Genomic DNA, 14,625 nt, shown 5'->3' with positions numbered 1-14,625 from the left:
TCTGTCGGAGACGCATCCACTAACTGTCTTTTGCTAACCTTCATTCGAACGCTGACACTTTATGTTTTGCTTGACACATTACAGTACGTCATGATGGTAAAAAGCTCGAAAAGCTTTTATAGAGTCACAGTTCAAGCAGACTGTATGCCTTATTTCCAACGAATGAAATAGAAGCAGCCGGTTTGCTATGTCGCAATTAGCATATCTGATGACCTGTTCCACGGTCTCCTTAGTTCTAAATCTAAGTAACTTTGAATCTCAGTTACGCCGAGTTCAGGATAGAGGTCATGGCAGAAATCGATTTGCCAGTCCTTGCCGAGCCTTTATGTCCCATTAGTATCACTAACTACACAAGGTGCGCGATGCGTACCATTGGATTTCCGCAACAATAGTCCTTTTACGACAGTCAATACCTCTATTGTAATCAGTGGACGCTCTGCGGATGAATTAACGCTTTATATAAAGTCTACTTCACAGATGTTTCTGGAAAACACAGTTTCTCTATGTAACACCTTTGCGAAGATCTTTCCTATCCCAAAGGAAATTTTCAATGAGCTGTGTGGCTAATGTTTCTTTTAAACGAGCTCTATTTTGAAAAGTCTTCTTGTCCCACACGAACAATTATTTTCATATTCCTACAACTCACGCAAAAGAGCGTTAGCGTGCTTGATTTCTAGCCCCCTGGAACGAGTTGGCAAATACCTATTGTCGAGAAATAAAGTGAATCTTTGCAAACTAATTGCTCATACTCAACTAACTTAATTACTTAAATTAAAATTCATATCCCCCTGGAAAAATCCCTTGTGCAGCCTAGCGAAGAAACCTCGACCCCGTATTTCGTTCCAGAACTTCGGCGACATATAGTACCATGTGTTTTTGCCTATAAAAACATACATTATACAATCTCGTTCCGCACGTTTTTTCAGGATTATCGCACACTCCCGTGCAGCCATTTCAGTCGGATACCGTTCGTTACTTAATTACACTTACTGGGGGATAATTTGTACTTTCTGCAACTACTGTACCCCACAAACTCTAACTACCTTGGTTATTACAAAACTTAACCCCTGGTCGCTCTTTGATTAGGCCTGAGCGCCTATAGCCTGCGGCAGCATTTTCTATATTAATGAATATAAATTATTTACCCCTGGACAGGATAAAGCTATGGAAATATGTTGTGTCTGCTTATCATAACCATCAATACAATTCATTACTATAATAGTTCCAATAGACATAGTTGTCTTACTGTTTGTAATTCAGCTTGCAGTGTCAGCCTCATGCAAGGCATAAAGGGCAAAAAGGTAACCCGGGTATCTAATCGCGGAATGATGACACGAACGTCGGAAAATGTTTTAACGTCTGAGAACGCTTACGGGTACTATAAGAGGGAGACGTCTGGATAACCATTACCGCAGAGAAGCAAAGGGCGACGCTGCAGGAACAACAAACACGGGAAGAGAATATGACAGGATGAGGGCGAGGGGCGAGCGCGTTGGAGGACGGTGGCGTAATTTTCCGCATGATGTGTCATCCGTTACCCTTCGTCTGACGAAAGCGAACCGAAGGCCCGCGCCTAACCCTTTCCTTCAAGATGATGCTCCACTCTAATCTAGATCGCATAACTGGCAATGGTGAAAACCGAGACCGGGATATTGCCTGTATCCCGAAAGGCTTTCTGCTTACTCACTCACGCAGTCGGAATCACATGTTATGCTGCGACACAACAGCGATTATTTAAATACTCGCTGATTCTGAAAAATTTTTGATGTCATAATAATGACGCCATTTTCTCATTGCGTATCAATATTTTACATATATATATATATATATATATATATATATTGTAGACAGGCATCTAAAAAGTGGCCGGCCTACAACTATGACTTCGGGGTCAGCTAGATAATTTGCTGTCTATATATATGGAAACAGTTCTTCAGGAACACAGATTGTTACTTTCAGTTTTATCTGACGCGGTCGATATACGTTTTATATCATTAAACCACAATAATTTACGCTATACTGTAATATATTTTCTGGGACACGAATTAGATTTGACGCTTTTCTGGGTATTGTTTTTTGAAATTATTTATATGTGCCAATTATAAAAATGAACAACTTGGAGCAGACTATTTTTATTTGTGTTTGAAGACATATGTACGAACATTAGAAATTTTTTCCAAAAACGTCAAAATTACTAAACAAAAAATACTTTGATGTGGGCGTACCATTTTCCTGGTATCTATTGAAAATTTGGTACTTTGGGGTCAAATGGCCAAAAATGATGATTTTGCTACGTCATCAACTAAATACCGGTTTGACCCTAACCATATCTGTTTCAATGATGACAGTGGAGATTCTAAAAACGTCTATCAGAAATCGACCAAAAGCCGATTCGAGCTCTAGGGGTTTCTAAAGGATCGCTCAAAGAGCGGGTCGATGTTCGAATGGCCATTTGACATCGGCTAAAGGCCGACCCTAACGGTCGTCTAACGTATATTCGACGCCTGCCAAAGCTTGACTGGGTCTACCAGAACGTTTGTTAAGGGAGCGAAAAGTGACCTGACTTCGTTTTGTCTACTTGATGTCGGTCCTTGCCGACTCGACCCATTAATGTTCTCGTTGGTGACGTCCGGCATCTGGCTGCCCAGCAATGAGATTCGTTGGCGGCTTCTACTTCCTTGGGCTTTTGTGTGATCGAATTTTCATAAATGTCTATAGGAGAGTGAAAGCGTCTGGTGAGCTATATTCGACAAGGTTTTCCTGTTAAACCGAATGGCATATTCTTAAAACTAAATCTTATTTAAAGTGCCTCTTTCCTAGTATGAATCAAAAGCTCACGACAATCTAAGTTCTCATATCTGAAGTTGACATTTGAGGTGAAAAGGATAAAGGATGATATAGGCAAAAAGCGACTGGTCTTAGCCGTTGTGGAGTGAACCCCATAACCGCAAAGGTTAACATGTTAATTAAGCTTGATGGCAAACAGTTTACCTTGAAGAAATTATTTTGCACTGTAAACTATATGAATATATTAAGATAAGTTTAAACCAAGGCCAATTCTCACCCTAGTCCTAATATATGTTTTCCTTGCTCGCCCAATTTTATATAAAAAAAAAAAGCACTATTCAAGGTGTTTAATGTTTATGTCGACCATACAATTTAGAATAGAGGCCATGCCTAGCGATTGATATTTTTGTCACCTGACATTAACTACAATGGCAATTTCCGTCTATACATATACATCTGAAGATGAACAGCTCTCACGGTATCTGAGTACACGTAGAATGCGAAGTAGTTCCCGCTAATCAGTCTACTCAATACATAACTATAACACGTTGAGTAGCTTTCACTCTGAGGGAAAAATTACGGGATCTTCTGCACCTAAACATCCAGATAAATACTCGAAAATATAGTGACTCTTCTTAAGCATGCGGCACCCGGACGTGCAAAGGTTAAACTTAGCTTGAGTAGCATGTGTACGTTTTGATACTTTTGTGTCTCAGGATTGAAATAAATTTTATAAAAATCTGCCATTTCCGGGGACGCATCGGCTTGAAATCAGTATAGCGTAAATAATTATTTGGCATGATAGTTTCAATGAACACGCTCTCCTGGAACCCTGAATTTTGCCATTAGGTCAGCCGAAGATTGGGAGTTAATTACTTTTCACGTACGCACATACGAAATTGTAACTATTCATCCATGGCTGCTATTTGGAAAGCCCTTTTCTTCTACTTTTTTACGCCTTTCACTGTTTATTCTGCGTAGGCAGGTTCTCGAAATCAGCACCTTAATATAGGACTAACGACTTATCTCCAGTGAAAGGTGTAGCCGGTCGGAAGTGTACCTTGTTTTTCAAAAGATTCATGAAACGGCACAGCAATCATATTCTGTAGTAACCAATCGGCAACGCTAAAATTTTAAACAACGATGATCGCATGCTTGCAGTTACTATGGCAATGCGATGGGCATTAACGACCCAGATTACACTGCCCCGTTTGAAAATTATCTACGACGTGCGGCATGTGATAAGATCTTTATGTTTCCGTGCAGTAAAAATCACATTGCATAATAGGTATCGAGTCTACATAGCACGATGACCGATTGTACTTGAGTACAAAAAACATATTGAAAACGTAGAAGCGGCTTCGAGGGTACACCGTTATGACAAGATGATGCAAACTTGCGTCGGGTCTCAGTTTCGAAAGATAGACAGCTTGGTGAAATGCCTTATTTAAAGACATATATGTGTGATCTATTCCAAAATAATTATGGCCAGGCTAACTAGTTCGTTTGCAGTCCTCCTTACATTTGTTTATTTAACCAAAACTCGTATAATTCGTTATATCATAATTTACTACAAATCCTATCTATACTACGCAGCATCACACGCCTTTGTAGGCAAACTAATCTAGACAGACGCGATTCCGTAATACTCGAATTATGATGAAAGAAGCTCATAAATCTGCTAGAACCCTTTCCGCGCGCAGGAATAAACAGCAGACGCAAAAAATCCGCTTCCAGGCGTCCACTGACTCGTTATGCATACACTCGTTGCCTGCCACGCAGAAATTTCTACTAAAGCTGGCTTGTAGATCTCTATAACCTATTAGTAATTTTCATGTTAGTTTCCGCATCATGCGCTGCTTCCGACGACGGACCCCTGCCTCCGCATTGTCCTATATATATATAGCACTACTGCCAGTTCCAAAAGTACGCCTAAGGTCTCTGAATTACAGCTTTAGAGGTCAGGGTTAAGGTTGAAGCAGAAATTACTTCCGAAAAGCACGCTATGTTTACAACTTGTCTTGGTATACAAAACAAAAACGTATTCCGCTGCAACATTCTACCTACACTGCCTATATTTTTAACTAGACTATAGCGTTACGAAAGACAACGAAACCTTTCAAGTATATAAGGTTCAGTAGTAAGCTTTATCCACGTGTGTTTTCCAGTTTTCAACTTAGTTCATTACAGTAACACAAAGACTATAACTCTGGTTCTTCAAAGAGCTGGGGTGAGACCCTTTGCTACGTGAAGTGGGAGACAAAAAAAGCTTTGTATATACATATATATACTGGCCTGGCTCATGGGGACAACCTAGGATTCTTTGTTATACTAAGGGGCCTTACTGATCAAATAAGAGAGCCGAGGAAATCGGTCGAAGCATATCAGGTATGTAGACGATTCAGTGATACACGGATCGAAGGAGCTCCGAATGCAGCAAACTCTAGCCCGCCTTCATGCGGCAGTTACAGATTTGGTACTGCTCGTAAAGATGGATACGATAAAATTTAAAAGGGACGTAGGACTGCAGCTACTTACGCCTTGTACCACCCCAGGTTGCTTTTTGCCTATGTAAACCGGTTTCTGTATTTGGGGTTACTCCTTCCCGCGAACGGCAGAAGTTTTACTGCGCACGTCACCAACATATGCAGAAAAGCATCGTTGGCCACATGAGCGATCAGATCACCTCGTCATTTATCTCTGACAATCGCTCCTAACTTATTTGACCTCACAGTAGCAGTGTCTTACGGTAGAGATCCTTAAGCAATTATGTCGAAATAGAGCATTCTTTTCCAAAAAAAAAAAAGCCCGGGTCTATACACAGTCGTCTCGCATATCTTTTGACCGACTTGCCACCGCTGTCAGCAGACGTACAACGTCGCTTTAAATTCCCAGCAAGGGAAGCCTTCAAGACAAGCTTTAGAATCTGAGAGCAAAAATTCGTTGAGATTGATGGGGATTCTTTGGCTTTGCGTGCGATGAGGAACCACGAGTAGAATGGAACGAACCGGCCAGCTAGACATGGTGTCACGCGTTTTGCCGTGCACGGATTCTACAAAAAACTCTGCAGGAAACCAGGTTTCTACGAGTCTGACGATATATGTGTGTATTTCACATGCAAAGAAGTTGTGATAGGTATTATGCCGCTTGTTGCCTTCCTTGTTGTCATCCTTAGAACATGTGGCAACTTTTTCAAATTAGGTTTATAAACTTAACAAGACGCCTACATGACGTAAAGGTTTAAAACCATTCCTCTATCGTTCGTTGACCTACATTTGTGAATTTTTTTTACTACTATGAGCAGAGGTGAATGAACAAAGTTATGTTCACTTTTGTTACATATATGTGCACTTCTCTCCGTGTTCTAATACATATATGTAACGAAGAATGACGCGTTTCAGGAAACTCTGGGTTTATACTCAAGTATATAAAAACATCTTGGTGATTTAGAAGTTGCTAGATTTTAGTATCACTTATGTCAAACGTCGAAAGCCAGTCGATCCCTGTATTTAGTAGCGTCCAGGTGCAACTTCTTAACAAAGTCCAATTCGGTTTGACAGCTTTTTATATCTCAGTCAGATCGAAAAGTTGTTTCGATATGTGCGTTTTTGATTATGGCTCGTATAATTTTGTGTTTGTTGCCTTATATACTTCTGCCTGTTAGACTGTGACTAAAATTACCGAAAAAAGGAAGCGATTGTTACTCTCTTCTTGTTGAGCTGTGGACGCATTGTCGCCATTTTTTGCCTAGAAAAGAAAAGCCAGAAGATGTCTTTTAAGGAGGAGTGGGGAATAGTTGAGCCTTCTTTGAAACGAGTGGTAACCAACGTAGCAGCAGGACATTTGTGCCCCTCGGTAATTTTACAGTGGTGGCTAGACACTACCTACTAGCCCAGCCACTTTGGGGGTAAAACTAAGGCTAAGGCCAGCACAAGGGCTTTTTTCTTGCAGTACTCGGTAATACATAGTACTTCTTGTTCTTTCCACTGGCCACTACCAGTCAGTCAGTCAACCATCGCCAAAAGCAGTGGGTTAGTCGGCCAAAATCTCCTAGACTATACCTTATATTGGACCACAAGAGAAGGCAACGACTGCACTAACAGCGCCGATGATGTCTGTGATCATTTCCACGGCTGCCTTAACGCCACTGATGACTCCTTTCTACCGTTCCTTTGTGCGTTTGTTGCCGGCTACCGGTAGCATCGACCCCTTTTCCCAGTTTACGCTATTCTTGAGGGAGTTCTCTCCTCTCTATGAACTTCAGTAACCCCCCTACTATCCTGAACCCTTTTCGTATAGCCAAGCGTCGACTTTCTTTACCTTCTGTCTTTGTGGTAGGCGGTCGCTCTCTTCACTGACTGAGTAGTCTTCAGGGAAACAGCTTTATGCCCTGCAGTCATCCCTGGTCTGATTGCAAATAATCCGTACATCTCGCTAACTCTTGGCTGTCCAACAAAGCTTGTAGTCGCGAAACCAAGCATTGTTCCTTACCACTCGAACACGACTACCGCATTGGCCCAGGAAAAGAGGAAAATTTGGCGCGCTAAACTCTAACCCCCCTCGAACTTGATGCTGACTCTCGTCGGTCGCCGCGGCCACCATCTCCATCCGCTGAACGTTGTCAAGTAAACCAGCTCTGGACAAAGCGGATGGTAGCAAGGGTAGCAGAGGTATCAGGATTTAGCAAGGAATTCCAAAAGCGGAGAAAAGCAAGGACAGGACTGTAAAGATTAATAAATCTTGCACAGAAGCTACTTTTATATCCTTTAGCCGTTCCCAAGTAACCATCTCATTTGTTCGCTTTTCCACAGAGCCTGCCAGGCCTGCGATACGTGGTCGACGCCGCTTTTTGTGCCTCTGCCACACACGATAACCGTCACAACTAATGCGACCATCTCCAGGAGGTTGCTGCTGCTACCTACCGTTGCTTGTGCAGGCCTTGATCAGAAGCTACTAGCTGGAAATGCTGCGAAAGCAGAACCAATCTGTCCGCTCGACATGTTAAAGTTAGTATCAGTAACAACGCAAACAGACGAGGTCTGCCGGCAGCACTATGTAAACAAATAGTTAGCTGATCTCGAAGCATTCAAATTCGGGGCAAACTAGCAAAAGCTGGCAACTGTCAGGACATCTGCTAGTCCGCGACAGCAGAAGGGAAAATTGCTATTTGCAAGAAAAAGCAGCAGCAAACGGGTCTTACAAAGTGGTGGGGCTGTCTCCTGCGCGCGAGCTGTTGCTTGACGCTACAAATTTGAGAAGGGAGCGAAACTGCGGCCGAATCGAGAATGATATAGGATTGCCCGCTCGACAGTGGTCTAGTAACAGACGCACACTAGTACAGCCATATATATATAGTAAGTATCGTGGACATGTAAGAGGGGGCCGTTCATGCAGCCTTTGAATTCGCAATAGGCTTTATACACTTGGAGGAGAACACGTCTAAAACAGCGTTCATTCAGGTCACAGGTTATAGCTTAGAAATGAATAAAAGATGACCGATTGACGTTTTTGACCAAGCTCGGTTAAATTCGCAGGGCACGTTTAGCCGCAGCATATTAGACAGTTTATACAGCTTAGAAAAGACGAATCTTTTCTAATTATATATTGTTGGCATCATTGATGGTTTTGTCAGGGTGCATTGTCATTGCTAAAATGAATCCTAGAACTTTTTAAAAATTGGCGGGACCACTTCAAGCATGTTCTAAGCGGGCGGTCTAAAACGTTGGTTGAGTTTCATCCATAGTCGATATACAGTGGGAAGATTGCTTCGCGAGGAAGACTTATTACCCTAATTTCACCACAAAAATCTCGGCCTGTTATTCAGCTCACTGTGAGTAGTACAAATGAAAATAAAGTATAAAATGTCAATTACTCGTAAGCAGGGCCATATCATATCGATAACAGGACGCTTTTCGACCCAGGTTATACAAGTAATCTTCAGGGGTAATCCGTGGATTTCAGGTTGTTCTCTTTTACATTCGATTAATGATGGCCCATTTCCGCTGCGTTTCTAGCTACTAAACTGTGTGTTCTAGAATAACTGTTTGCTCATTGTGGTTCTGATAGCGGCGTTTTGCTCACGAATACCTATTAGTTTAGCGGGAAAAAATGTGGGTCATTAGTGGAAGATGTGTCCATCTGGACCCCACCTAAAAACACTTGCTATCAAAAAATAATTTATGGATCAACGTCTGCACACCAGCAGATCTATAGGGGCGAGCGTTCTATGAACTTCCTAGTGATATCTTATGAGTACGACATCGGGGCGCGTGAAAAGCATTGAAAAAACCCTCATAGCATTCCTTATACTCAGTTGTATTTATTTTTCTACGCAGAATACAGAATTAATTTAGGTTTCTTTGTAAGTTGTTACTGCGTAAACTTTCCAAATCGAAACGAACTTTTTTTTTAATTAAATTGATATTCAAGTACGTTTCGAAAATGTTGAAAATCAAACGACATTCAGAAGGTGGCCGACTCTATTTTAAGAAACGTTATTTCTAACATATTGGATTTCGTGCCAAAAAAGTCTGTTGGCAAGAAGAAGCCGCAATTTGCGTTTATTTTATTATTTGAATTATATGGCTATGTACTTATAAACAAGTCTTCAGGTAGATATTTGATTCATCTAGATTATTTTCGCTGAGTAATAGGTACTTCACGAGTTGCTCATTGTACCGTCGATTTAATAGCTAACGTTATGAAATGAAGCCCTTCAAAACCTGACTATACAATTATAGCACCTCTCTAGTGTTTTTCAGCGCCCGGCTAGAAATATTACGTGGCTGCTGAAGAATAACCTATATCTATATACGTGTATCTATTCAACGTCGCCTAAGCTATGAACATCAAAAACAAGGGTTTTATAGCCCGCTTCTCAGAAGGCTATCCTTCTTCACCGTACATCACGATTCCCTTTTAGCACGGCAACGTGTTTGGCATGCCTGGTCGCACGCAAATGAAGCGAACGTATGAGCAGCCAACATTTTGCTGCCCCTATATTGGAGACACATACACGCAGTTTGTCATTTTTTTTTATTATTTACTTCTTAACCAATAATTACACCTATTATTATTATTATTATATATGCGTATTGTATACTATGTTTTTCGTTGAAATACCTCAGCGTCCTGATTCTTCACGGACATTCGAGGCTTTCTACGCAAAATATTTTTGGGAAAAATAATAAATAGGTGTTGACATGACGTGAAGTTGTTAAAGAAACTGTAGAATCAGTATTCTATCATCGAGGCTAGGTTATGTGTATGAAGGAGCTGCGAACCTTTGATATATATGCCCGTGTGTTCCTTACAGTAGGTGTAAGGCGTTTGAGCCTCTAGGAGTTGTCCTTGGCTAAGGCCGACTAAAAATTAAAACCCAAAATGAATCTCTTGCCACTGTACTTATGTAGCACACGTGTATATGTAGTCAGAGCAGAAAGAAACAGAGAGAAATAAAAGAGAAACGCTTAGCCTTCGACAAAAGAAACGGAAGCAGCGACTTTTTTGTGTCTTATCTCCTTACTTCTTATATGAGTTCGCCTGTCTGTGTGGAAAGATCCAACAAGCAGAGATCTAACGGCCACCAAATTGGCGTCATATGCCACCGTTGGCAAAAGAAGCCGCTTTTCCGCCATACGCTCACGAGTGTGTCGAGGGGGCATTCAGGGGCGGGCGGGCGGGCAGGCAGGCGGTCGCATAAACGGAAGCCGCTTAGCAGATGTGCTAAAAGGACGAACCCAGACTGTAACTCGTTCCCTAATCTCCGGATCCAAATCTTGGATCCTAGATCAGTCGGAAAGTTAACTTAGGCAACGTTGCTTCGGTAGAAAGTGAAAAAGACAGAGGATCCGCGGCAAACGTAGCCACGACATCGTTATAGGCTCAAATAAGGAAATATTCGAACCACACCTACGCTTTTCCAACAGGCATACACACACAGTTCCTTATTACGCGCATACCACATCGAGCAATACCAGCCCTTCTATAATACTCAATTCGCCATATATCGGCTAACTAAACTAGCCGGAGTCGACTTTCAGTGCATTTCATTAATTAGTTCCTTTGGGTCCGGCCGGGTGCGAGTTTAAGCTGGATTAACACTGAAATAGTAGGCCGTCTGAGACAGAGAGGTCCCAGCTGTACTACTGACCATAATAAACAACCAGTCCATCTTTTTTGCCTGCCTATTTTGCCGGATTGTAAGAATCTTCTTCGAAAGACTCTTTCCGCGGATCTAAGGTGCTTTTGCTACTTTGGCCGACATTGAAATATCGCAGAATTTTGCGACTGCAGAAAAAATGACGATGACAAATGGAGCATGTGTAGTAGAGTTTAGAGGAAAGAAGGGCGCAAGACGAGAGGCGATGCCTAGGGCGAACAGGGCGAGATGGTCGGCTTTTGCTATAATCTCTCTTAGTCTGTGTGCTCCAGCGCCGAGCCATTTGTTCTCTGTTCTGGCTAGGCGGTCGCAAAAGGAACCTGCGGCTTGGTCAGCCATGTTGCTTCTTACGCCTACAGTATTATCTCACCTCTTGCAATGGGGGTTGGCCGATTCAAAATTTATACCAATGGCGTCCTACAGTCAACCAGTTAACGTGTCTCTGTATTGCTCCTGCCTTTATTGATGCTGACACTCAAGAAGGTACTGCAAAGGAGCATGTCACTGAAAACGATGAAATCGTGGAAGGCTCAAGATCGTTCCTGCTGAAGGTTGGCTTGGCCGTTTCGTGCATTACGTTTTCTAGTCTCCGAACGTGCGGGGTAGCCTTAACAGAGCCGTGCCCTACAGAGAAGACTAACAACGTGGTGGACGGTGGCTGAAAAGAAATCAGAGAGCATTTAGATGTAGCAGGTTCAAGATTTTGACTTTCTCAAAAAGACGATATACAAAAAGAGAGCACGAGTCAAGAAGCCAGTACGCTCGTATGTTGATGGAAAATACGGCACAGCCACTGACTAAACCGCTTATGCTTCCGACGTAACTGTACGTCGAAACTTCGACTTATCATTTTGAACTATCTCTTGAGTCTACAAATGTACAAGTGACATGTATGCGCTAATATATATCGTCTCTTCGTAATATAGCTGAATACACAGTTATGAATTAGATACACTGGATCGGCAAAGTTCGCGCCGTTAGCAACGTATACAAATATTTCACGTTAAAGATTTGTGTTCCTTTATCTGAAGTGATACGACAACGATCGGACGGGCGAGAAGGCGTACAACGTAGCAGCGATGATTTAAAAGTTACGACACGTTATCCCCATATGCCTATATATACTTCACTACCATCTGAGGCCCTATCTTCGGTTATTACTAGGCCACTATAACTGTGCATCATACTGCCAGTAAAGTGCTACGTTTACGCAGTAGTCGTTATCCGACTGGTTTGCATCCGTCTACGCAGCTATCTGCGGCTAACGCGATACCCGTTCAGGACAGTTGGGGTGGACTCAACATACATTGCCACTGTATGGAAGCGTAGCACCTGGGTCTCTCTCGACTTGCCTATTCCCAGCCCCATTTAAACTTGATGCGTCTTTCTACAATTATACAATTATAACTGAAAAGTTACACGCATTTCACTGTGTGTTTTTATACCGTGTGTGGTTGATAAAATCTGCTTCGCTGCTTAAAGGAACACGAACGCGGATAGAATGCAACGGCAAGCATGTTCTTACCGCTATCATCAGATATTATGGATAGAGGCACTGAGGGTTATTGCGTGGGAGTGCATGTTGTCGCCGTTCCTTGGCGTTATGATGGCTAGCGGTGGTGACTAAGCCAAACGGATACGGCCTCTTTGACTGCTACGCTGCTTATCTTACTTCCTGAACGGAAAATAGTGGTATTTGCTACCTTTTCTTTTGCTTCTTTCTTAGCGTACACACACGTTCAGTGCCCTTCACGCGCAGACACTAAACGACACAAATGATTCTCGTTTCCTTTGTATTACTTTTACATTTTCCAGGTTACCGTACATGGTTGTTTCGTACCTGCCCGCCTTGACTAGCATACTGTGATGGGATTTTTTGCTTTGTATCGGCTTTTTTAGCCCAGACTCCTTTGCTCGCGACATGACCTATGCTGCTGCTGTTTAGACTTCTACATACAAGGTGTTAGGCTGTAGCCGTCTTATCTCTTCGCCATGATGGGTCCTTCGTTCTGCGTTCCTTTGCTTTCGCCCTGTAAGCTTAAGAGCTTCTCGGTGATATAAAACTGTAACTTGGAAGCGGCTTCAGCCTCTGGTTGTGGAGCCAAGTCAGCTGCGTTGCGGCAGAAACACCAGTGCTTGCGGTGCTCCACTAGATTCATCGTGGAACGCAGACACCACTCGAAACGGGTAGCCTGCGTTCCCGGTGGAGGGTGCCCTCCAAGGCTTCTTCGGAGCGCAGTAGCGAAGTAGAGAGTTACTTGGAGATGGCTGTGTTACTGCCGTTGTTACTACGGGCGTTTGCTGCCACAGAGGGGAGACACTAAAAAGGACTAAGCTCTGCGGCTAAAAATACGCCGCTGTTGTTACCGAAACCGTTGCTGACAATAACGGCAGCAATAGCAACGTTAATAGCAACCATGGATGAAATATGAGCGAGCCAAGAATCAAGAACACTCACTGCGTGAGTCCCTAGATGGTGGGTTGGCCTCTTGGCAATCCGGTGACATGGGGAAAAGCCCCGGGGCTAAGAACGGGATAAGATTGAACTGCACAGCAGGAAAAAACGGCCGCGGTAATATGAAGCGGATGACACACCGACCTAGACTAAACACGAGGTACAGAAATAAAAGTGACGGTGGCGTGAAGAGGGGTTTTAGTCGAAGAAGGGGCAACGGCAACGAGCATAAGCCACCTGGTGGGACTTAACCAAAAAGGATTGGTTTAGCTTAGCGCGTAGTAGTGTCAGTCATTAGTAGCTTGGCCACTTGCTAGACAGAGCGTTCGAGGCGAGGGGTGAAATGAAAAAGCGGCGCGTAACCGAGAGATAGTGCATGTGTAAAAGTGGAGAGAGGGTGGAAAGATGGGTGGAAAGAATACGAGAGACCCATAGGCTTAAAGCAATGCGCTAGTGGCGTCATGGCCTTACGCGCTGAATGAATGCAATGGATAAGAGAGTGGGTAGTAAAGTAATTGTCGCTCGATCACTTGTGACGCTAAAGGTATTAGACCAAGATGGCGGTGAACCTTGCGAAGCTCTACAGGATTTCATGTTGCCACAGTGGAGCACAAAACCAGTAAATGCGCACAAGAAAAGGAAAAGAGTATGGAGCAATGATTGGATTTAGGAAATGACTAGTGTAGAAGGTCTCTTAAAGCTAATCTATTTCGGACGTGTAGCGCTTTGTACTAAAATTATATAAGTAAAGAAATTTCGTAATATAGGTATAAACAGATTGCAACGTTAGCCACGTAATGTACGACAGCTAACAAAAACGAGATTTTTAAGCATGTACAAAGCGAAGAGACACGTGAAAAAAATAAGTCCACAATTAGTACAAGTATTTATCTTATTCGAATTATAAAAAAGTGGAGTATTTTTGACTCACGTTTTAATCGTGGCTTTTTAATATTTTTTCTCGAACACCAACGTATAACAGATCAGTTTAAGGGTCCAAATCTTTTCCTAGGCATACTTGTATGATGTCCGCCAAAACAAACGACATACCTTTTCCAGCAAACTGACGCGTGGGATTTACGTTTACATGGTGCATGGTATCCGATTCATTTAGCGGTGATCTATTGAAAACTTGAAATACTGGTTGTGTTGTTTCGTATTCACCGTATATTGCTTGAAACACTATGAATCTTTTCCCATTACTTGATAAAGCTGCCATCGG

The 14,625-nt window shown here is 42.6% G+C and overlaps 1 protein-coding gene and 1 long non-coding RNA gene across 7 annotated transcripts in view; one reads left to right on the top strand and one right to left on the bottom strand.

The window, feature by feature from the left end:
- mAChR-A (muscarinic Acetylcholine Receptor, A-type) overlaps positions 1-14,625 on the top strand; it is a 272,404-nt gene that overhangs the window by 151,720 nt on the left and 106,059 nt on the right. The window lies entirely within an intron of this gene.
- LOC147756247 (uncharacterized) lies at positions 9,082-14,160 on the bottom strand. The gene is made up of 2 exons (XR_015326132.1): positions 13,407-14,160; positions 9,082-11,606 (listed from the first exon to the last, which is right to left on the bottom strand). It is a non-coding gene; the product is annotated as an uncharacterized LOC147756247 (long non-coding RNA).

This window comes from Varroa destructor, unplaced genomic scaffold (assembly GCF_002443255.2).
Source record: "Varroa destructor unplaced genomic scaffold, Vdes_3.0 BEIS01000004.1, whole genome shotgun sequence".
Classification (NCBI taxonomy): Eukaryota; Metazoa; Arthropoda; class Arachnida; order Mesostigmata; family Varroidae; genus Varroa; species Varroa destructor.
Note: the sequence above shows the minus strand (reverse complement) of the source record. Positions and strands in the feature narration are given on the sequence as shown.